A 24,318-nucleotide genomic window follows, 5' to 3' on the forward strand; every position below is an offset into this window, starting at 1 on the left:
CCTGGAGAGAGCCATCTATCATTCTGATGATAACTAGTATGGTATGAAGGTTTTGAAGTCAAATAAACCTGGTTTGAATTATGGCTCTGCCACCTACTTTATGACATTGGACTAGCTGGTTAAACTTTTGAGTTTCACTTTCCTCATCTGTAACATGGGGTTGTGAGGATTAAGGGAGAAGATGCAGAGAAAGCATTTAGCACATTAATGATGAAGCACAAATATTGATCCCCCCCTACCGTTTCTTCAGGTCTACATAAATTCATTAATCAGCATCTGTAGGTTATGGTTTGTTAATCAGTTATTGGTCCAATGAATTATACTGGAACCCAGGCCTAGATTTCTTTATCTTATCCACGATATCTTGTGAAGGGCATTGCTAAAATGCCACTTATATAGGGTGGTTTCCTTATGAAATCAGGGCAGAGACAAAGTAAACAGCAATGATTCCACTGGCATATAAATTTCAGAAAAATAGTAAGCTATAAATGAAGTTCGTCGACCTTGAGAACAGTCAATACTCAGGCCAGAAGCGCATATTGGGCAACTGCTCTGTGCCTGGCAATGAGTTGGGGACAGCAAGGGCTTTACCACGATTAAAATGCAGTGTCTGTGTTCAAGGAAAGAGACTAGAATTCTAGAATCTTAGGGGCTAGTCTTGTTCACAGAATTGAGTGAAGTGATTTCATTCCATTTGTTCATATATCCAGTCAACAAACACTTATCGAGCACTTGCTAGGTGTCAGGCTCCTGTCCCCACCCCTCCATCTCATTCCCATTAGGCGACCGAGGGTAGCGGGGTGAGTATGAGAAAAAAGAAGACACCGCCCTCGTATTCAGGGAGTTTAACGTCTAGAAGGTTGAGAGATCTTTGTGCTAAAGGCCCTCTGCTTAGTGCTTGGGATGCAAAAATAAGACAGATTCGTTGTCTTCTCAGTACTTAAGATGTGTTCTGTTATGACATATTTATTTTTTGTAACGATTTGTTTCCTTCCGTCTCACTCGCCCGGCAGCTTTTCGAGGCAGAGACCGCGGCCGCCGGGGGTGGGGAGGGTGTCTTTCACACAGTAGGTGGTCAAAACCCGGCCGCTGGAAGGAAATGCAATGGAATCGCTGCGGGCTTGAGTTCTGTCTCCTGAACAGCGAGAATGACAGCTGCAACCGGACGCTTGGAGGTCAAGACGAACGAAAGGAACGTAAGAAACTTGAATGGGGAAGCCTTCTAGAAATACTAAGTATTCGTTCTCCCGTTTGGACTTTGGCAAGCCAGGCTGTTTTAGGAAGGGTCTGGCACTCTGTGTTCCTAAAATTGGTTTCCTAGATGGAGTTGGAGGGAGGCGAGCGTGGAAACGCTGCTTTTTGTCAGGGTGCCCGAGGCAAGAAGGGGAAGGAGGAGGGGTGAGACCGGTGAGCCAGAAGCAAGCCAGGGACCTGGAGAAGAGGGACATCCCAGGCGACTGCAAGGAGTGCGGCGTCTGCACCCGCAGGGGCCAACGCAAACGGGAGACCTGAGGGGAAGGGAGAGGGCAGGGGCGAGGAAATCCAGGGAAAGCGCGCCGATTGGTCCTCTCCTCGGGGCGTGTGCTTCTGTACGCCCAGCGATTGGTGGCGGGAAAGTAGCTGGTTAACCGGCCCCCGCCGCCCCACCATTGGTTAGCAGCCTCTCTAGCTGCTACACCACTGGCCAGCGGGCCGGCGAGCCGCGCGCGGATTGGTCGGGGACGACCGCCGAGACCGGCTCCCTTCGGGCGCTCGGATTGGCTGGCGGAAAGAGGCAGGTATCCGGGCTCTGGGGCTCCTCCATTGGTGGGCGGGGAAGGGGGGTTGGGCACAGCGATTGGTGGGCGGGGGGCCGGGCCTGGGCCGGCGGGGAGCGGATTGGTCGGAAAGTAGGTTAGTGGTGCGACATTTAGGGAAGGCAGAAAGTAGGTCAGGGACGGAGGTGCCTGTTTACCCGCGCCGGACTCACCGCCGCCGCCGCCGCGGGATCCGAGTGGGGGCGCGGACGCGGGCGCTCCCGCGAGCCACGGTGAGTGTCGGGCTGGCCGCGGCCAGCGGCACGGCCCCGGGCACCCCGTCGGGGGCCGTTAGCACCCTGGCAGGCGCGGCGCCCCTGCCGCCGCCCGGGGCGCAGCCCGGCCGCCGGGGAACCCTGCCCGACGTGCCCGCTGCCGGCCTTAAAGGGCCCGTGCCCGCTCCCTGCCCCCACCCGAGCCTCGGGGAGGCTGCGCCCCTTAAAGGCGCCGCGCCCGGCCGCCCCCATCCTCTCTCGCGGGGGCTGGCGCTGCAGGGTAAGGCGGGCAGAGGTGCCGCAGGCGCCCTTAAAGGGACCGGGAAAGTGTCCGCGGGAGTACCCACCTCCCCTCCGCGGGTATCGCTACCTGGCGGGGGTGAGGAAGGAGCCAGCTGCCTCTTAAAGGGACAGCTCCGCCCTTTGGGAGCAACGATCCGGCTCAGGGCGAGTCGTAGGATGTATCCCTGGGAGATGGGGGGACCCTCGAGAGGACCATTCTTGACGGCTGCACCCCAAGGGCATTGGGCAAGGAATGCCTCTTCTGCCCTTCCTCTCCCATCTCCTCCACTTCCCTTTCGGGAGCCTACGGGGCTGGGAGGAGGAGGGAGGGCGTCTCCGTCGGGCTTGCGGAGTGCGAGTCTGCTCGCCCCTTCGGCCCTGTCGCGGGGCCTTGGCGCTGCACCCGGGAATCCGGGGACCATAATGGGGCAGACCTCAGCCTGCGAACTTTCGTCCGGCCTGCGCCGTCTGGGTCCCGGCGGCCCCGGGAGCATCCCCCGTGGGTCTTTGAGCAGGTGCCCGACGGCACGGGGTTGTCGCCCGGCGTCCAGGTGTGGGCCCGCCGCCCGCCCTAGAAGCCCTGGAGCCCCGCGGAGGGCGCAGCGAGGCTGGCTCTAGCACCGGGTTTGACAGATGTCAGAAAAGAAGGGTTCCCGCTCGCGATTGCCGGGCGTTGACAGCCAAGAGAACTCTCGTTTGCTCGGAGATAGAAGTGGAAGAGCAGAAATTAATGCCGACCTTGTGGGGCTTGAGTCAACGACCCCCGAGGGGTCTCGAGAGTCGGCTGCGGAGCGCAGGCAGGTGTTGGAGGGTAGGCGCAGGGGAAGGACGTGTTGCACTGGACATTGGCGTCGTCGGTTGTCACTGTCGGTGCTGGGCGATGAGGGACCAGGCTGACACTCCTCAGCCCACATTCCCTATCCCCTTTTCCCTCCTCCGCTTCAGCCCCCTGGCCCTTTCCCGGTCCAATAGCGTTGTCTGGGCACTTTGGCTCTTGCTAGTCTCTTCTCCTTGCTTACAGAGCTACTCCTCAGCATGGGATTATTAGCCAAGTTTTCTCACCCAGCTTCCAGAAATAAGATTCGGTTTTTGTGAGGAAGCATTTCTTGAGTGTACCTGTGTTTCCAGGGTCTTTGTTAAAAAACAAAAATGCACAGAAGCTGGCCATTAGATGCATCTCATTTCCCACAGCGCTTGTCCTTCTGACCTCTGCTGCAGTTCCCGCTTTAATCTAGTTTTACATGACAACTATTATTTGAATTCTTCTGGTCCCATTGATATCAGGATCTGTCAATTTGGGTTGGTGGAGTTTTTAATTAATGTACTGGTTGAATCATGAGCTTAAAATAATCATCGCTGCTCCTGAGCAGTTTTGAATAATCTCATGCTCTTCGTGCTTGCAAGGGGGGGGGGGAGTCACTGCTGTTAAATTAAATTTCCATATCAATGAAACTCCAAAATATTTTTTAAAACACAAAATTGAATCTTTTGGTCCATGATCTGTTACTGAGTTCACTTTACCGATATGTCTTTAAAGCAGCTTGTGGAACCTATTTAGAAGGCTTTGAAATTGCCTGTATTGCCTGAAGCTGGAATCTGTGGAGGTATTTTGGTTTTGATGGTGGATGTAGCCAGTGAGTAATAATAATAATTTAAACGATAGTTAAATTTGTGCCGTATTCCAACCCCTAAAGTTTAAAAAGGGGGAGGGAAAGGAACAGGTGGTGGAAGAGTATTAGTCTGAGAGTTAGAACTCACTGGTTCTGGCCCAGACTTGGGTATTCATGGCTGTGCCACCTGGGGTGAGTCACTGAGCCTCTCTGGCTTCTATTTGCCTCAGATGGAAAGTAAAGCAGTTGAACTAGGTGCCCTAGAGTTCTCTGCATCTCTAAATATTTAATACTTTGAGTTCAGGTTGGTATTTACCTCCAGAACATCTGAGCTGAAGTCCTATTTTCATAGGAAACTTAAACAGAACGACAGATGGGGCTTTAAAGACTCCATTTCAAATGATTATAAAATGACGACGACTCAGGAGTGTCCGCCTTCTGCCGAAGAGGTTTGCATACCACACAGGAGAAAAGGAAGTGGCCGTGTTTTCAGATTTTGCCTTCCACGCCAACCATCTCTGTGCAATTTATATACCAAACAGTGAACAAGCACTGTGGAAAGACTTGGCTATGTTAACAAAACTGCATGAGAATCTATAACAACTAAATATTTCATATGTCTCTTCGGTGTAGAGTTGCTTTCCTTCTGTGAGCTCTTTTCTGTGTGTGATTGCAACATCAGCTCTGAGGGCGGTGAGAGAAAGTCAGTATCAAAGAAACCATTTCTGCCTCTTACCAGGTTACAGTTACAGAGTGATTTTAGTTAGCAGCTTGGTAGATGCTTGCAGGGAAGTAAAAAATCCTCTCTAGACCTTGAGGCTTAGTGAGGAGCCCAGAAACACAGGCATGTCACCCTTCTGCAGTCTTTTCTCTCCTCATTGCCACTGCGCCACTTTGTCACAACACCCGGACTTACCCCAGACACCCGCCCTGGCTTTTCTCCTCTTTCTCTCTCAAAACAAGACCTGCTCGGACTGGAGCCCCCTCAGCACCTCTTCCTTCCTGCTCAGAATGTCCTGTCTTCTCCCCCCACCCCTCCACCAACACCCCTATGTCTCCTCTTCTCTTTCCAGTTCAGAAAAAGCAACTGGATCTCTCCTCTGTTTCTTTTCCTTGGACGTCCACTTTGGGCGGGAGCCTGGACTCTGGTGGCAGGACCTGGAACTTGGGTTCTGGTTAGACAAGTGTTAGATCCCTCTGACCGCAGGCTCTTTCTCTGCGGTGTAGTGCCTGCCTCACAGAGTCTGTGTGGGAATCCAGGGAGATGGTGCATGTAAAATGCCTGGCACACAGAAAGCCCTCCCTCAGTGCCTGCTGCCACTCCCTCCCAGTGCTGCCAGGGTCCTGCCCCCTGAATATCCTCTGAGCTCTGTGTCCTTGGCCTCCTCACCAACCCCAGAAAAGCCTTCATCTTAATCTAGTAGAGGAAGGATGGAAGGGGAAGACAGAGCCCTTCTGTGGGCCTGCGATGCCGCAGCCAGCTTTCCCTTGTCTGTACGTGGTACCCCTGAACTTGAATGTCTCTCTCCCCTTCCTGCAGGGCAGCCTCTCACAGGGCTATGACTGTTCCCCTTTTCGACGCTCTCCTGTGTGCTGTCCCTAGCTCCCACCCTCTGGTGCTCTCTCTACCACCCTTCTCTATAGTTCTCAAAGATCTCCAAACACTTTAAGTCTTGAATTCCAGGGGCCTGTCCTTAGTCCAGAGTTGTTGTTCTTGGCCCCTGTCCAGCTGTTCCCCTGCCTTTCTTTCCAACCTTCTTGGAATTCCCTCCTTCTTCAGCCTTTGGGTCACAGTGCTCTCTTGGTTCTCTTCCTGCACCCCCTAATGGTAGGTTTTGGTCTTGGCCCATTTTCAGTCCTGATCGGTCTCTCCTGCTTCAGCTGCCAGTGGGTTCATTGGAGACATTAGTGACAGGCTGGAGCTAGCATTCATGACCTTGGAGTTATAGGTTGTAAACTGCTTGCAAGCACTCTTATTTCATCCTTGTAACACACGGGTGCCTGTACCCCTTCACCACCAAGCCAAGCTGAGAGGCAGTTTGTTTGAGTGGCTAAAAGTACAGACTTTGGGGCAGATCGTGCATCCTAACTGTTCCTTCCCAGCTTTATGATTTGTGGTCAAGTCGCTTTGCTCGCTATGTCTTGGTATCCTCAATTATAAGACTGGGATCTCTGGAGTCCTTACCTCAAAGAGTTGTGGTGTAGATTAAATGAGTTAAAACTATTAAAATATACATGAAGCTGTTCATGGCACATCGTGAGCGTTCTGTGAATGTCAGCTCTTGGTACTTCTGCTCCGCCTTGCCCCTCCACATCCCGCCTGCCTGTCTATGTGCACGGGACTGTCTAGTCAAACTGAAGGGCTGTCTGTTGCCTGGGCCAGCCCTTGGCCCATTCCATGTTCCAACTTTCTCATGTCAAAATCTTACTCCTCTCTAAGACCCAGCTCAACTGCTTGGTCCTCCAGGAGCTGTTCCTTCATTGTGTATTTTTTTTCCTCCCCACACCTGGCAGCAGTGTCCCCCAGCCCTTGGTTTAGCTTGAATTCATAGGTACTGCTGCATCTGAATTGTGTTGGGCTATCTCTGGGACTATGTCCCTGCTTGCTCACGCCAAGCATTTTGGGGGGAATTCATCTTGGTTTTCCCAAATCCCAGGCATAGGGAGACTTGATGTGCTCATCCAAACTCACGTAGTGATCTTTGAGGAGGAGGAGATGGGATGGGATGCATCAGGGACACACGTGGGACATGGCTGTGAGTAGCTAGGTCTACAGGGAAGAGAGGTTTGAGTTTGGGACTTAACGTGGTAGGGAGGATGAGATTGAACAAGCTTTAGTCATCTTTGCTTTAGGGAAACGTTGAGTGCCGGCATAGGATGAGAAATGATTTTTACGTTAGTACGTGCTGTCCTTTTAAATAGTATGAACTCATGTTCCTCCAGCCTGGTTAAAGAAGGTGATGGAGGTCTGCCTGATTTCCTATTCTGGTTAATACTCTACCCATTGGATTTTGTACGTATACCAAGTAAAACATTTACATATATTTATGCCTTCGACTGCTGTTTGAAATGTGTGACTTGGGCCAATTAGTTAGCTTCTCTGAGTCTGACTTACCTCATTTGCAAAACAGAAATAATAGTACTGATGGCATTAGTGGCTAACATTTATTGGACACTTTCTATGTGTCAGCAAAGAGGTTAGTCACCTTATGTTTATTAACATGTTTAACCTTCATCACAACCCCGTGAGGTAGGCACCGTGATTATCCTTTTTTTTTTTTCTCAAGTGAAGCAGTTTTGGAAACTGCCCAAGGTCACTCAGCTGGTGTGGGGCAGGGCAGGATTTATGGCCAGAGGATTCCAGAGTCTGTTCTCAAAGCATGGTTGTCCGGGCCTGCTGCGGGGGGAGCCACCACCCGAAATGCTGTGTGCGCAGTGCCCAGCACCGTGCTGGGAGGCAGGCAGGCCTGCGGTGATGGCTAACCAGTCTTGCTGTTGACAGATGTGGTCGTGCACCTTCTCTTCAGCGGGACTGATCTGCGGCAGGACACCATGCCCATTTAGATCTCACCGAGTAGCACTTCCAAGGGCTCATGAGCATTCTTCTCACATCCTGTTGTGCACTTCTGTCTCTCTTGCTTCCTCATGCCTTTCTGCAGCATTGTTCTGACAGGGGCCTGGCGTGGCTCAGCCAGCCCCTCCCCAGGTAGCTCCAGGCATCAGATGAACCTCTGAATGGAGCTCGGTACCCCTTGCCCCCCTGTAGCCGTCTGCAGAGCTCCTCACTGGGGAGGAGACCTTTTTAAGAGTCTCTCACCATCTTCCTCCTCTCCCCAGCTTCTTAACCCAAAGACAGGCATCAACAGCCTTGGTGTATATATATATATTTTTAATGCCAGTTGTTTCCCGAATACATTTAGATAGTAAGAGAAACATTGTCTTATGTCAGGAACCTGTTACATAAAAATGTGTTATATAATGTTCAAATATATACTGCACAGTGGAATTAGATACCACTTTTTTTCCCCCAAAGAATAGACAGATAATAAACACAGGCTATAGTGAATGTAATTAATCTTGGATTTGGAAAGCATGGAAAGACATGCTCTGCCCTCAGAGCTATTGTTTGGAACCTCTGTTATCCTCCTCGAGTGCTCCAAGTATAGGATGTATGGGAAGTTGACCTGAATCTGCCATGGAATGCTACTGTGAAATACTCTGGAAATTGTCTTTTTCAGAGGGGGCGAAATTCCTTGACATCTTACTTACTTACGTTTTTCTCATATCCAAGCAGAGGGAAGAAGCTCTTTTTGTCCCTCATACTTAGACCAGTGAGGTCATCTTCTAACCAGTTTTGTGTTCTACCCTCTCCTTCCTTCAGTTCTTTCCCTATAATGCAGCCAACTTTGCCTTCCAGAAACAACCCTATTGCCGGTGGCCTATGGTTCACACTCCTGTGTTCAGTGCTTCAGGCTGTCCAGAGTCAGACCCTGTTCCCCCTCGGTGGCCCTGCCTCTCCACCCAAACCCCCATTCCCAGACTGAGCCGGGCGCCCCAGGTTGGGTGCTGCTCGGCTTTGCCCTCCCCTGCCTGGACCGCCCCCAGGCCGTACTCCTCCCTGCTGTCTGTCTGACTCCCCCTCTCCCCCTTGACCTGAGGGGCCTGTCCTCTTTGTCTTAGCACTTCTTTGTGAAACCTCCTCTGGTGACATTTGCCTCCTTTACATACACACTCTGTCTCTCTTTGTGACTTTTGATTGCCAGCCGTGCATTCAGAAGCAGTGGTACTTCATGATTAGCAAGTTATCACCTTGTAGGTAATCGGGATGGCCAGTTCTCTCATTCTTTAATCATTTCGCTAGTAAATACCTTGTCCTCACTTCCTATTCTCCAGCTCTACTCATTTACCCCTCCAGTGCAGTGGACTGGATGCCTACTGTGTGCACAGCACTATTACAGGCACTGGAGATACAGCAGTGAACAAAGCAGAGTCCCAGCCAGACACAGGTCGTGAACAGTTGAAGACGTTCACTTCCGGTAGTGATAGATGTGAGGAAGGCAATGGCGTAGAGTAAAGCAATAGTGACGATGAATGGTGGCAGGGAGGTTGCTTTAGATGGGTCCCTTGGGGAGGCCTTTCTGAAGAGGTGACATTTAAGCTTAGCTGCAGGAAGATCCGGGGGAAAGTGTCCCAGGAAGTAGAAACAACAAGTGCAAAGGCCCTGAGGTTGGAAGTAACTTGTTTTTGAGGAAGGTGAAGGCCTGGTAACTGGATTATGCACTCCTTGTGTGCAGATATTTATCCTCCCTATAACCTAGCTCAGTGCCAGAAAGCCCGTTAAATACTCGCATACAGGACTGGAGCATTGGCCCTTAGTGATACATTGTATAAATAACAGTTAACAAGACTCTGCACAGAAGGCTTTTAATAAAACTTTATATTGCACGGAAGTTGATGGTTCAAAGGGTTTTCTCATAAATGTACACCTAGCATGTATCATCAGCTATTGCTGTGTTCATTGTTGTTTAGTGCAGAGTTTCAGTCCTCAGAATTCTGTTTTACATGTGCGGCCAGCTTAAAAGCAGGTCCGTTCCAAAAGCTCATTTGTAAGGCACTTGAAACCTGGGATGGATTTTCCTATAGAAAAAGATGAACCAACTGGTGGTTTAGTTCCCAGGCGAGCCCACAAACGTCATTTCGGGCTGACTGTGGTTGAAGCCACACTGTTTAGTGCTAAAGTATCCTCAGCATCAATTAAGCCTTTTGCCGCTGGACCCCTAGATGGCATTCTAGGTCATTTACTGTTAGCATCAATGGGACCCCATCTCCTCCTATTTTTCCAGTCTGCCAAAAAAGTTTTATGAAAGGAATTCTTGCCCTAGTGCCTTTAAGATTTAGCTCCCCATGTTATAAACGGGCCCGTGGTGTGCCGAGTGGGGAGAGCCCTGCACTGGGAGCTGGGAGAGCCTGGGGCCCGGTCTTGGCCCTGCTACTGACTTGCTGAAAAACTTCGAGTAAGCTGCCTTCACTGAGCTTTGATTTCTCAGGTCCTTCTTGGATATAAAAGCTTGTTTTCTCACCACAGTGGGAAAACATATATATATTTCATTGTTCCAGCCTACCCTCAAATGGCTGCCTCCAGTTTCTTCTTGAAGAAGTAGATGTACTCAAATAACGAGCAACTCAAGAAGTTCCCGTGTGTGGTGCTCACCAGGTAGGCGCTCTGTTGGCATCCTCATCTCGACCTGCTATCTTTCTTAATGAGTGGAAAGAAATTTCGTCCTAGAACTTTTGGTCCCGATAAGATTCCTGTGTTCTTGGCCAACTTATCTTCCATATAATTATGTAAACTGGTTTTTCTTTTTAACTCTTAGGGATAAAAATGGTGACTATGGTTTGTTACTTATGAATTATACTTCTAAGTGCCCTTAGGGAATGGAATGAATTTGCAGGAGAGAGCAGAGCTGAAAGAGTGTGGGATCAAAAACAATTTTAAATGTTAAATGCAAAGCTATTTTCAGTATCCTGCTGGAGGAAAAAAAAATTTTTTTTAAGGCTTTCGATGATAGAAGAGGTTTCTGCTCCAAAGGAGAAAGGAGCCTCAGGTTTTCAGTGGTGCAGACTAGCGAACGACCACCCCTCCCTTCCTCGTTTCCCCTCTCTGTTCTGCTTTGGCGTCATGAGCCACATTTGCCATTTGACAAGTTTGCTGTTTAAAGGACTGTGGGACACAGGGTGTTAGGGAGTTAGAGCTCACATGGCCCAGGGCGCAGGGTGCTTTGCTGCAGACTTCCCCACCAGATTCGAGCAAGGGGCGCCTCCTTGGGATTTAAACGGCACTTTCAGCATGGCCTCGGTGTGGTCAGTTGTGAATGAGATTTTCCTTTTTTCCTTACATAAAGGCACAGCAAGGAGTTGGGGCAAGAAGCTTCTGCTGGATTTCACTTTGGAGCTGGAAGGTGGCATGATACCTAGCCTTCCTCCTTAGATGCCAGACTCTGAACAGGAATTGTGTCTGTTTTGTTCTTGGCTGTATCCCCAGCAACTAAGACAGTGTCTGCACAGAGTAGTCACTTAATAAATACTTATCAAATGAATGAATTCAGCCTCGGAAAGCCCAGCTTTCCTTCCCTTTCTAAGCCTCATGAGCTTGGTCTCTCAAGGTGACCACTTCCTTTTGAGGTCTGTGTTTATCTTATTCTTCAGGCTGGTCAGGTATCAGTATCTTTTATTGATAATCAGGACTTAACTGGCCATGGTTGTCCCTGCCTGGCTGATGGTTCATCTTTATGTTCTTTTTAATTGGCCTCAAAGTACAGCAAATCAGTAGCTGAGCCTCATCAACTGGAAGAAAACTGACTGTGTTTCTTTGGGCAGAAGTACTACACATTGATTTATTCAGTCAACACATATCTGAGCCAGGCACTCAGGCTAGACCCAGAGGGAGGGCAGAAAGAGTCAATGTAGGGGCGCCTGGCTGGCTCAGTGGTGGAGCATGTGACTCTTGATCTCAGGGTTGCAGGTTCGAGCCCTATGTTGGGTGTAGAGATTACTTACAAAATAAAATCTTTTAAAAAAAGAGAGAGTTGTTGTAGCCAAGGAGCCTGCAGTTTCATCTGTTGATGGAAGATAATCCAAGGCCATGTATAATGCCAACAAAGTGGTCTAGACTGTTTGTAGGTACTGAAGGAATTCAGAGACCAGAGAGATCTTTGTGAGTTGTCATGGCAGGGAGGAGGCCTCATGGAAATGATCAGGTTTAATCCAGACCTTTAAGAATGGGTAGGATTTAGATTCACAGACAAGGGGTAGCGCAGGTGTTTCCAGGGAGTGGATGGGTGGGAACATAGCACAATTAAAAGCACAGAGGTAGGAATGACCAACTTGTATTCAGGAACAGAGACTTGCCTAGAATGGCGGGTTCTCAGATAGTGGTGGGAATTTAAGTTTAGAAGATCAGTCAGTGCCTAAACATGAAGCACATCATTTCAGATGATAGTAATTACTAGTATATGGAGAGTTCTTATGATGTCCCCAGCATTTCACATGTATTATCTGATTTAATGCCAATGAAACCCCATGAAGGGGTATTATTATTAGCATCGTTTTAGAGATGAGGATCTTGAAGCACAGAGTGATCCAGTGACCTCCCTAAGGTCAATATAGCTAAGAAGCAAAGGATCCAAGCTTTAAAACCAGGCGATGGAAGCTCTTGGCCATTGGACTCTCCTGTCTCCCAGTGTCCTCCACATGCAGGATTTGGATTTGGTTGGGGTGTTAGAGTCATGAGCTAGAAGTAAACAAGGCTCTATTTAGCCCACTCCTTCATTCTGTATATTAGGAAACTCTGTGAGGTTAAGTGGCGGGTCACAGTTTACCTGGTGAGGTAGAGACTGGACAGCAGTGGAGGGAGAACCGCTAAAGTTGGTTTTACTGTGGTTATGATTACTATTTCAGTGATGTGAAATAATTATCCCTAAAGCATCAGTCCAGTGTGAATGTTTCAGTCATATCGGAGCAGCGAGGGACGAGCTGCAGTAGAGACCTAATAGGAGGCTGCTAGCTGAATCCAGACAGAGACTTAGAGGGAGCCAGAGCTGGGAATTGTCAATTATGTTAATTGGCAAGGCTGTTTTCCGTCACCCTTTAGATTTCTAGAGTGCAGAGAACATCTGCCTGTGTGAGTGTCTTTCAAGTATGTGAATCTGCACTGTACTGTGACCGAGCTGCCTTGGTTAATGAATTCTCCAGAAGCAAAGCACCATTATGAAAGTTGAATGTTTAAAAACAAATACCCACATTTTCTGGAAAAAGAACCAGATGAGGAACCAGATAACTTGCATTCTGGGCTGCTTCTGCTACTTAAGCACCAGATAGCCTGAGCCAAATTACTTAAATGTCTCAAACTGTGGCTGATTTCTTATCTGTGGAACAGGTGTAACAATTCTTGCCCAGCCCCAACTTACAGTGTGGTTCTGATGCTGGAATGAGATAAGGAAAGAATAAGGGTTTTGAAAGCTGTAAAATTGCTCCCGGGTTGGAGGGAGCCGCAGTTGTAGTTTTCATAGTGAAGGTGTACAGGCCTTGCAGGGATAGCCTGGAGGGCAATGAAGGAAGTTCTCCCGCCTCTGGGGCATGTTTAGAGATGCGGCGCTGTCCACTGCGTGGGTGCTGACGGGCCTCACTTTGCTGGGTAGGGCCGTATTTGAAAGGTGATGACATATTTCACCCTTAGAGATGGGAAGCCACAGCCTGGGCATGGCTGGAAAGGGTAGGCACAGATACTCAAGTTAATCTGTTCTTCTCTGCACACACCTCTCAGTACAGTGATGGGCAGCTGTGAACCAGAAAAACAAGTGTCAGGATCTAGCTGGCCAGCCAGTTGGGTATGCTTGGATGTTTCGCCTATCCTAGGGCATGAGGCAGAAATCCAGAAGAACCTTGATTAACCCAGGAGCTAAGGGGTGAGCCAGCATGCTGTCCAGGTAATACCTGATTCTAAAGCCTGTAACAAAGTCTTGATTGGAGATGTGTCAAATCTTAATTTTTGTTAGTTTTGCATGGTTTATTTATTATTATTATTATTAATTATTAATTATTAATACCTAACCTTTGAGCATTTACCGTCTGCCAAGAACTGTGCAAAGTGCTTATTTGCCTTTTCCCATTTAATACAGTAGCCCTGTGGGGTGGACACTGTCAGTTTCACTTTGTAATTAGGGAGACTGAGACCCAGAGATGCTTCAGATAACACACAGTGGGTGGAAAAGCTGTGATTCAAACCCAGGACAGTCTCCTGAGCCTACACTCTCAACCGCTACCATCTTCTTTCTCCCTTCACCTGGCACTCCACATGCTTCCTGCCCCTGGTTTTGAAGTTTCTGACAGCACAGATCTTCAGAAGGCATTTTTGGTTGATAAATGACACATCACACAGTGGCCTCAGCTCACTGTGTCTCTCTCTTCTTCATAGCCCATGGCTGACATCGAGCAGCTCTCCCTGGCTGCTTACAGCTCATGAGCAAATGGATGCCAGCACTGTATGCATCAGATTGACTAACTCTTGCCAACTAATGCATGTGGGAATTTTAAGGAGAGCAGAAGACAGGGAAAGGGATTGCTCTGGGTCAGTTTTTCAAAAAGTGGCCATGTAGCTTGTAGTCTGCTCAGCATTCATGATGATGCTTGTCAAAATCTCCCCACAAAAGTCTTTGCAAATGTCATGATTCTGATAATACCATTTACCTCTGTATGATTTACAAAGTAGTTTTTACATGCATTGTCTTGTTTAGTCTTCACCACAGCCCTGGCCCCGTGAGGAGAGGAGAGTTACAAAGACTCATTTTGCAAGCTATGAAGTACCTGGAGAGTTTCAGCTATTGCCCCAGGCCCCAAAGCTAGTCGGTGGCACAGCCAGGACCTACACACTGCTTTCCTGACTTTAACTTTTACTCTGTTCCCAAGTTTCTCTTTGCTTTCTCTATTAAGGATGTCATTAAGTGATCTGACTTACTGTATTCAGAAGTCAACAGGAATTATTAAAGTGAGGTGTTTTGTGCTACACACTGTTAGCGAATCAGAATAAATAAAAGGTCATGTAATTGGTTGTTGTGTTAGGTTTAATTGATTTGCACCTGCTTTGTATGGCAGAGAATACACCTCTATCTTTTGTGGCATATTATTGGACCAAAAGCCCTTCTAGCTTTAAAAGCCCCAAGGCTTCGGGGCGCCAGGCTGACTCAGTTGATTAAGCATCTGCCTTCGGCTCAGGTCATGATCTCAAGGTCCTGGAATCGAGCCCCATGTCAGGCTCCCTGCTCAGTAGGAAGTCAGCTTCTCCCTCGCCCTCTGCCTCCTCCCCCCCCCCCCCGCCCATAAGCTGTCTCTCTCTCAAATAAACAAATAAAATCTTTAAAAAAAAGAAGTCCAGGGGCGCCTGGGTGGCTCAGTCGTTAAGCGTCTGCCTTCGGCTCAGGGAGTGATCCCAGCGTTCTGGGATCGAGCCCCACATCAGGCTTCTATGCTGGGAGCCTGCCTCTTCCTCTCCTACTCGCCCTGCTTGTGTTCCCTCTCTCTCTGGCTGTCTCTCTCTCTGTCAAATGGATAAATAAAATCTTAAAAAAAAAAAAAAAAGAAGTCCAAAGGCTTTAATAGATGATCAAACATGGAGTTTATGTAATGTCTTTTAAAAGTTGACCATCAAGATCTTGGTTAGGAACACAAGCTCCTGTTATCACATTGTTTCCATGGAGAAATTAGCCTTGGCTCACATCATTTCAGCTCTTGGTGCCTTTTCCAGGAATGGAGTGAGCCGCTGCAGGAGAGAGGACTGGTCGTGCTTGTCACTTAGAGCTCTCTCCCCTCCTGTTATTGAAGGGGGCTGATTTGCTTTTCTGGGCTCTCTCAGTTTGTCCTGTGATCTGAACATAAATCATCTTTGAGGTCCTGGTGATTGGTTTTTGTTTTGTTTTGTTTTTTGGGGGGGGGCAGTTTTCCCTGAAATAAACCTGAATGGAACACTTTCTTATATAGTTTTGAACCTCCTCTTTAAAGTGTTTAATTGGCAGCAAGGGGCTTTACTCAGAGAATGTAGAACTGTTGTCACTCAAGCCTTTTTGGTTGGGACACCAGGCAAGTTCCTGTACTAAAGAGATCCACCATCACAATGGCTGAAACTAGTCCATAGTAGGTAGTGGTCCAGGCCTTCTGTCTTCATCATGTGGCTTCTGCTTGATGGTTGAAGGGGGAAGCTTCTAATTTTACCATCTCCTGGGGGAAAGGGTTGGGGTGCGGGGCAGTCACATGTAGTCATTTTAAGGTCAAGATCTGGCAGAAGCACGTTCTTTTATCCTAGGGGCCAGAACTTAAGTTATATGGCTACATTTAACTGCAAAAGAGGCTGAGAAATATCTTTAGGTGGGAGGTCATGAGTCCAGCAAAATCTGTTTTTAAGAGTGGTGAAGAGATCGAACATTAGGAGAAGCTTTCAGTGTGCTGAGTCGTGGTACCAATGGGAAGGCTTCAATAGAGTTATGAAGCTCTCCTGAGAGCTGCGAAGATGTGTGAGCACAGGGCCAGAATCTAGGCAGGCACACAAAAATCAGGGAATATGCAGCCATCTGGAAGTCAGGGCGACTCAGGGCTCAGAAAGTAGGCAGCCAGGTAGAACCAAGGTGCCAGGGGGAATATGAATAATCCAAAAGACTTCAGTTGTCTATTAGAGGAAATTCATCAGTGTAAGTGGTACAGTAAAAAGAGCACTGAGCTAGGAGTCAGAAGACCTAGGTTTGAGTCCAGCTCCTTCTGCTTCATAACATGGGCAGAATACTTTGAAGAATGTTTGCTTTATCATCTACAATATGGGAATAACAGTGATGGCCTTTCCTGTCTCCCAGGCTTAGTGTGAGAGTAATGGAAGGGGAAGTGCTCTGCAAACTGCAGCTCCATGGGAACTGGCATAGCGTCTGTGTTACTCACCTGTGTCCCCAGCACCTGCTATAAGGGCTGGCATGGACATATTCATTGAATGGAGTGTGAAATGTGAGAGGTGGGAAAGAAAATGCATTGTGCAGAGATCTTGATCCTGGAAGGTCTTCTCTGCTGGGCAGAGTGGTTCTTCTGCTCCCTACTGGCCACGGTCTTGAGCCTACGTGTATAACCAGGTACCCCACCCGGACGTGGCCAGATGGCAGGGCAGCTCTCAACCAGGTAGCGCAGGACACATAATATGTCTTTGTCAAGGCCATTTGCTTATTCCATTGAGTAGGTGACAGAATCCAACAAAAGAGGAGCTAGGACTTCCAGTTGGATATCATGGTCCATGAATGTGAACTGATCATTTTTAAATGGTCTCTTCTACCTGCAGATTGGAAGATGAAGCCTTCCTAAGGAAGGACTTCTTGCTTCAAAAACTAAGATGTGGTTATAAAATTCCCTTGTCAATTTGAAAAAAAAATTATGTGGCTTGTTCAAAATAATAAATGTTTACTGAAAATATGATAGAGATAAGAGATTACAAAGATAAGCTTATGATTTCTATCCTATGGGCATTTCTGTCCTGGCCAGAGTGATTTTTTCTTTCTCTTGCTGGAGAAATGGGGGCTCAGTGGATAATCAACAAAAATTTTTAACTTTCATTCATTTTGTTATTTAATTTGTTTATTCACTAAGGGTGACCTTCTTTCTTGGAACACAGTGGAGTATTTTTAAATGGACTTTATTGGAAAAAAGCAGGAGTTGAACTTACATTCACAGTATGCTCCTGACTCTGTTAAAGGCTTATGCATGGAAGGAGGGAAAAGCACCAAAATGTTAACAGTGGTTCTCATCTTATAAATTCAAGGTGATTTTTATTCTCATCTCCTTCTCTGTGGTTTTCTATTTTTCAGCAGTGAGCATGTGTTACTTTTATATCATAAACGGCTAGTTAAAAATGAGTCTTACAGGGGTGCCTGGGTGGCTCAGTCGTTAAGCGTCTGCTTTCGGCTCAGGGCGTGATCCTGGCGTTGTGGGATCGAGCCCCGCATCAGGCTTCTCTGCTGGAAGCCTGCTTCTTCCTCTCCCACTCCCCCTGTTTGTGTTCCCTCTCTCGCTGGCTGTCTCTCTCTCTCTGTGTCAAGTAAATAAACAAAATATTAAAAGAAAATGAGTCTTACGAATTAATACTCTCCAGCCAAATCAAGAATTTTTATTTTTGGCAACCTGGCCTGGGCTATAAGCTCTCATGTTAACTCAGACCTAGCCAGGTTATTTTCAGACAAGTTAAGGGATTTGTTAGAAGGAAGATGTTTTCCTTGTGGAAGTCAACACAGAATGCAATTGTTTTGTAATATGTCAGGAAAGAGGTCCTGAGGAACTCTGCTCCTGGAATTTGACCAGCCTGTATTACAGTCCCTTACGGAAATGTACTTTGCAGCTTTCACACTTGCCATGAGCTCGTTTTCCTTTCTCTTACACTCGTGTGTTCCTTAGGGACCCCCGATGCCATCTTCCTGGGACTGGAGGACCCTGTCCTTTGTTCTCTCAGGTCCTGCCACTTCCAGTGCCCTCTGTGCATGTGACCCTCCATCTGTTTGTGACTGTAGATTTGGTCGTGGTTTCTTCCCACCGCCGTGTTTGTAGACTGAAGAGAAATAGTTGTTGTTCTCTTCTCTGTTACAGCTGTCCCTTACCCTTGTCATTGCTCAGGTGAGTAGCCTGAGCTGTGCTCCTGGGACAGAATGAAGAGGAGGGTTCAGGACTGTAGGGAAAGGGTGGGGATACCGAGCTGGCTGCGGAACCTTGGAGAAGCCACGGGGCCATCCACCAAGCGCTTGGCCCGTGCCTGGCAGGGCCCTCTCTGGCACAGCTCCTGCAGATGGCTGCTTGGTGTTTGAAGCCATGCACTGATCTGTTGCTGTCCTGTGATGTGGCCGTCACTGTTCTAGATGCTGTCAGGGGGCACAGTGATGAGCAAGGCAGACCTGCCCTCTGCTGTCACGGAGCTTTCATTCTCGTGGGAGAGAGAAATGGTTAGCAGGGAAGCAAATGAAGCTCATCATGGATTGCAAGAATGGCATCAGAGTTGGTTACGTGGGCCCTTCCGTAGTGGAGCAGAAGGGCCGGGTTGGGATGATTCCAAGGCCTGGCTCCTTCTATGCCCCTGGTGCTTTCTGGTGGGGAGGGACGAGATCGGGAAGGTCTCCCGGGAAAGCTGAGCAGCTTCTCCCATTCAGTCTGCCGGGGCCATGTCTGGGCTGGCAGACTTGCAGAGAGAGCGAAAGCTGACGCATGAGCCCGGGACGGGCCCTCTTGGTCATTCCACTTGCCCATCTCTGGGCTGCAGGCACACATCCTTCTTTTCTGCAGAGCAATGAGCCAGTCTGCACAGAGTCCCAGTCTGTCCATGTTGCAGCTCTGGCTGAGGCCAAGCCCGAGCCCGAGTTTTCTCCCTGATTTGCAACTTCTGATGAGGACCAGCCTCTCCGTGTCCCTCCGACAGGACACTGGACCGCTGTTCCTTTCCGGGACAGGATTTTCTGTTTTGTGGTGGTGGTGGTTGTTTTAGTTTTAATGCGCTCCTCCCTGCTGCCCCATCCTTCGCCCACCGCTGGTCCTTTTCCTGGTGGCCAGAGTCTGGCCTTGTGTGGACTTGGGCCGTTTTGCTGTGAGCTCTTGATCACCCGCGCTTCCAGGACCTTTGGGCATCACTGTCTGCTTGGCTTTCGACTGCCCAGAAAAGCTGGGAGTTGGGTAGTTGTGAGTGATTTTCCTGAGCTTCCTTGTGGAGTCTTCTTTTCTATTATACTTCACTGTCAGATGGGCCATTTGTCCTGCTCTTTGTGCCCCATCTTTCTGAAAAACCAGGACAAACAGGACCCTCGCTCCTGTGGAAACTCAGCAGTACCCTTCCTCCTACAGGCCTTAGAGACTGTGTTTTCTGACCCTTCTCCTTCCATCTTCCTCTTCAAAGAACAACGCTTTTGAAGCTTGCCTCACCCTGGTTTGATGCCGTGTGGGGAACTTCCAGTTACCTGCCTCCCAAAGGGGTCTGGGACTCACTTGGCTTCCAGAGCTCCCCTCCTTGCTCTCACTGCTCTCCCACCCATGAGCCGTGATGTTTAACCAGAGAAGAAGTCATTCATGCTGTGTTCATTTAACACTCCTACCAGGGCCCACAGGAAGGCTTTTGTTACTAAATTAATTTTCTTGGGGAGTGGGGTAGCTTGTTACTATTCTCATCCTTTTGATGTTGTTACCATTCCTTTAAAAATATATCTGCGTAAATGCGTGTGTGTGTGTGTGTGTGTGTGTGTGTGTGTGTGTGTGTGTGTTTAGACAGTTCTACATATAGCAAAGGGCTTTGGAATGAAGGGGCCCTCACAGGGCCTGGATTTAAGCCCTGGGAGCACTCGTGATCCTTTGGGCAAATATCCTCTTGTCCCAAATATCTACTGGCTGAAATTTGTACAGTTTTGTTTCAATCTTCATTTCATAGTTTCCCCCAGTTTCTGGAACAGCTTTGGGGTTCACTGTTTGCAGCATCCAGAGAAGAATGCAGTCATTGGATCCTTCCCTTAAAGACACAGGCTCTGGGAGGAGAGCCTTCCGTTGCCTGCCTCGTGCCTGTGGCTTTCAGACCTCCGGTGTCTGAGGACGTCGTCCGGAGCTTTGAGGCCTCAGGGCCAAGGCTCCTGTTTGGAGTGCGCCTGTTACAGTCAGGATGGCCCGGGCCGTCGGCAGACCTCCTTTACTTGGCCCTAGCGTGGTGGAGAGCACCCAGGTTGCTTTGAAATAAGCAGTTTTATTTAAAACAAGTTTAATCCAAAAGTTGCCTCTGAGGTGGTCTGAATGGCAATCCCCTCTGCTCGTGTGTTTCAGCTGGGTAATTCAGCAGCCTGGCTTCGTCTGCCTGGCAACTTGTGGCTGGCAGGCACCCCCCTCGGGCCCCTCCACATGGCTTTGCCTCCCCCTGTAAGGAGGGCGCGGAGAAGGGGTGCTTTCCCTTGGTCTGAAACAGGACCAGGCTGCGCGAGGCTGCAGGGATGAGGAGGCCGTCTCTTCATCACTGTTAATTGAGGGTCTCCTGTGTGTCTGGTATATGGGAAGCCACTGGAGGCTTGAGAGCAAGAAAGTAATCCATGATTTACATGTTTTAAAGGTTCTCCTGGCTGCCTGTGGGCTGAAGTGGGAAGGATAAGCATGGAGCAGAGGCATGGGTTAGGAGCTGGTTCCAGTCCAGGCAGCCAGGCTGGCTCGCACGCTGCTAGGAGGCACCTGTGTGAGCAGACGGGGCACAGGCAGGCCCTCACTGGCTGCCCTTGCCATTTGCCCTCGGGCTCTAGATTCCCCGCACCATCAGCCTGCCTGCCCTAAGTGTGCCAGGCCCTGCTGAGCTCCTGCTTCGTGGCTGGTGATGTTCGGTCCACCTGGAATATTCTTTTCCCCTGCTTCCCAATCTTGGTGGTTCTGCCACTGCCTCACCCAGTGACCTTGGAAAAGTTACCAGATCTCTCTTGAGCCTCAATTTCTTCATCTCTGAAAGGTGATCATAGAGCCACCTCATGGGATTGGGAGGGAAACACGATATGCACTTGAGTGTGATCACTGCAGGCCTCTGCTTTGGTCTCCTGCTTCCCACCTTGCCCTGCTCTGTGTGCTCTCTGTCCAGTGACCCAGTGAGGTGGGGTCCACTCAAGTTGTACCCTCGCTCAGAACCCTCTCGACAGTAGCTTCCCGTCTTGCTCAAAGTAAAAACTAAATCCTCAGCATGGTACGCAAGGCTGCCTGGTGCTCCCCTGACCTCATCTCCTATCCCGGGGCCTGGCGGGTAGCCGAGCAGGCTGAGTCGGGCCGAACTCGCTATGGTGCCTGGGGGGTGGCACCCCCCTGAGTTATGCAGTGCACGACTCATGTGGCCGGATGCATGGATCCCGGCTGCCCCTCTCTTGTTCCACTCTGGCCACATCAGGGACCTCGCTGTTCTGCAAACATGCCAGGCCTGTTTGGGGCTCAGGCTCTTTCCTCTGACGGCTCCCTCTGCCTTGAATTTTCTTCCTCCAGATTATCCGTGTGGCATGATCACTCACCTTCTTCAGGTCCTTTCTTAAATGTCACCCTGTTTAACGTGTACCATTCAGCCCACTGCCTCCCAGATGTTTCCCTCTTTCCACTTTGATTTATTTTTCATCTTGGCTCTTACTATCATCTAACATAGTCTACATTTGACTTACTTATTTGGTTTATTGTCTCTTTTCTCGATAGAAGATAAGCTGCGAGAGCAGAGACTAGTGTTTAGCTCATTCACTGCTGTCTCCCCAGTGCCTCAAACGGTGCCTGGCAGGTAGCAGGGGCTCGCTAATGAACGCGTGACTGAGTTTGCACTAAAGCAAGTGAAGGGTTTGGTGTGTTTGCTTAGCACGTAGGAAGCACCCAGAGAGTGCCGACCACCTTTGTTTTCATGGTTGGTGTCGATTATCCTTCGGGGACCAGCTCGTCCGCAGGTTGAATTGCATCATGGCCACCTCTGCTCCTCGCTGCCCTTCCCTCTCTGGCATTTATCACACTACATTAGTGGGACTTGCCTCACTCTTTTCCCTGTATGAGCCCAAAGTCCTGTGGGGCAAAGACAGGCTTGTTGGGATTTGTATCCTTAGGACCCTGCACCTGTGGGGCAACGTGGAGTAGGCGCTCAGGCAGTGTCTATTGCTGGCAGCCATGACAGGCGGAAGGGGCTCTGCAGTCCCTAACTGGTGGGCCTGGCTGCAGCATCACTGCCTCCTGTGTGCACCCCCCCCCCCCCGCAAGGGGCGCCAAGAGAGAGTTTGACCACCACTTACATGATGAAATCTCTAATAGTATGTTTAGAACAAAGTTGGGGGAGCAGAGGGCCTCCTGTGCCTAGCCCTTTGGATGACGGTGTCTGGGTGACTTGCCAGTTCCACATGTGAGAGTCTGGCCCTTTGGCTGTTCCGGCCTCAAGGAGACAGTGTGATTCCATTTACGCTCCTTCAGTGGGGACCATGTGAGCAACACCGGAGGCTTTGGAGGAGGCAGGGGAGAAGCAGAGAGAGCTTGAGCTGGCCCCTAGGGAATTTGGGGTGGGAGAGGAGATCATGCTTCTGGAGCGTAGCCCCTGGCCAGTCCGGGGACAAGGGTGGGTGCCCTGGGAGGCATGAGCAGGTAGGTGATTTGGGCCCTATGAGGGAGGGCGGTAAATGCCAGGGCAATGAGTTTGGCCTCTTGTACTTGGCAGGAGGGGTCCAGATGCAGGATTCTGAGGGGCTAGGTGTAAGAATGAAGGGGGTCAGGGGAGGTGGGGAAGAGCTTTGGAGTCATTTGGCTCGTGTCCAGAGAGAGGTGTCTCGTGAGAGGCACAGGCGGCCTGCGAGTGCCATCAGAGACAAGCACTGGACCCGCAGGGTGGCAGAGCTTGAGTGGAAGCCACAAAGGGCAGGCGACTGAGGAGTTAGACGTGGGGGTTCAGCATGCACGGGGTGTTGTCCTTCAGCGGACCTGTTGGTATCCCCGGGTCACTGGCATTTTCCTGCCCTGCTCTGCGTGGACTCACCAATTCCTAAGCACTGGCGTGTACAGGTCGTGCTGGGCCGGTCAGCCCGGCTCATCCGTCAGCTTTGGACCAGCGCGCTCTTCAGAACAGCCTTAAACCCGGACACCGGCGAACTCAGGTTCAAGTGTCAGCACAGCCCATAACTCTCTGGGGGGCCTTGGGCAAGATGCTCATTCTCTTGGGGGTTCGCCTTCTTTATCTGCCAGGTTAGCACCACGCTAAATCCCTGCGTGCTAAACTGGAACCTCTTAAATCCCGCCTGCCTTGGGTCAGCATTAGCCCTGGAGGCCTGGGCGGGGCTCAGCCTTCAGGTGGGAGTCCTGGTGGCCACACTGTGGAGGGGACTAGGCTTGACATCGTCTTAAGGGTTTGAACATTGTTCTCTCACCCAGGGATTGATTCATTCTGCAAAATGAGGGAGGGTTCTCTTCCCATTCCCCTTGCCTGCTTTGGGACGGAATTCCTGAAGTGACCTTGGCTTTTCCCATTTCCTGTTCTGCTCTCCTAAACATGGCCCCTGCCCTATGCCCAGGGCCTCATTCTCATACGGCTACCACCTTTCTCTCTGACCTTATTGCGTGAGATTTCCTCTTACCTCTTTCCTGTCTTCCTTTGCATCTGACTTCAAGCTCTGGGCTTGATCTGCCCCGCTGGGGCAACCTTGATGGCATGAACATATATGCCTACATGTTTGCACTCCCTTTACTCTGAAGATTAATCCTCAGCCTGTTCCATGGGGCTCTGTCATTTTTATCATGCTCATTTAAGATGGCTGCATAATATTCTATCAGGGGAGTGCCTTCAATAAGCCATGAGTTTGTTATGGGGCGTTTAGATTGCTTTTAATTTTTGTTCTTTCAGCTAATGCTACATTAGCCATCTTGGCGTATTCCAGAATCATTTTATTAGGTTGGCATTTATCTAGCTAATGGCAATGGCCCAAGATCAGACAGAGAATCAGAATTTCTTTTTTCAAGAAAAACGTCGTGAAGATATATTTAAAATTTACTTTAAATGCTAGGAATGTTTTTGTTGGATTTTCCATTGAACAAAGAACAGGGTAACAGCAACATGAAACGAGACGTACGTGAAAGGCTGGATATTTACAAGCAATACGTGACTCGTTTGTTCTTCAGTGTGGAGGCGAGCCAGTACGTTCTCTTAAGGAATAATTTCTCTGCTCAAATTGAGGAATTCGGTATCCCTATAGCTTTGATGCTGTGTTAAAACAATAGAATAAAATAAACAGTGATCCCTTCTTAACGATGTTTTTAAGAAAGGCCCTAAAACAAGAGAAAGTAAATGGGATTTTTTTAGAAACAAACATGTCTCCTTAAGCCAGAGTGAGCCTGTCAGGAAGGGCTTTC

At 49.2% G+C, this 24,318-nt stretch overlaps 1 protein-coding gene across 12 annotated transcripts in view; it reads left to right on the plus strand.

The window, feature by feature from the left end:
* The first annotated feature begins 1,854 nt into the window (after positions 1-1,854).
* BMAL1 (basic helix-loop-helix ARNT like 1) overlaps positions 1,855-24,318 on the plus strand; it is a 100,799-nt gene continuing 78,335 nt past the window's right edge. For 8 of the 12 annotated variants that reach the window (XM_057317147.1, XM_057317149.1, XM_044379705.3 and 5 more), the window contains exon 1: positions 1,909-2,029. The gene's annotated coding sequence lies outside the window, so the exon portion shown is untranslated. Of the gene's footprint in view, positions 2,030-24,318 lie in introns of all 12 variants that reach the window. The other 4 variants (XM_048214095.2, XM_026486816.4, XM_057317148.1 and 1 more) reach the window with 3 other exon arrangements.

The sequence above is a fragment of the Ursus arctos genome, unplaced genomic scaffold (genome assembly GCF_023065955.2).
Source record: "Ursus arctos isolate Adak ecotype North America unplaced genomic scaffold, UrsArc2.0 scaffold_23, whole genome shotgun sequence".
Taxonomy (NCBI): Eukaryota; Metazoa; Chordata; class Mammalia; order Carnivora; family Ursidae; genus Ursus; species Ursus arctos.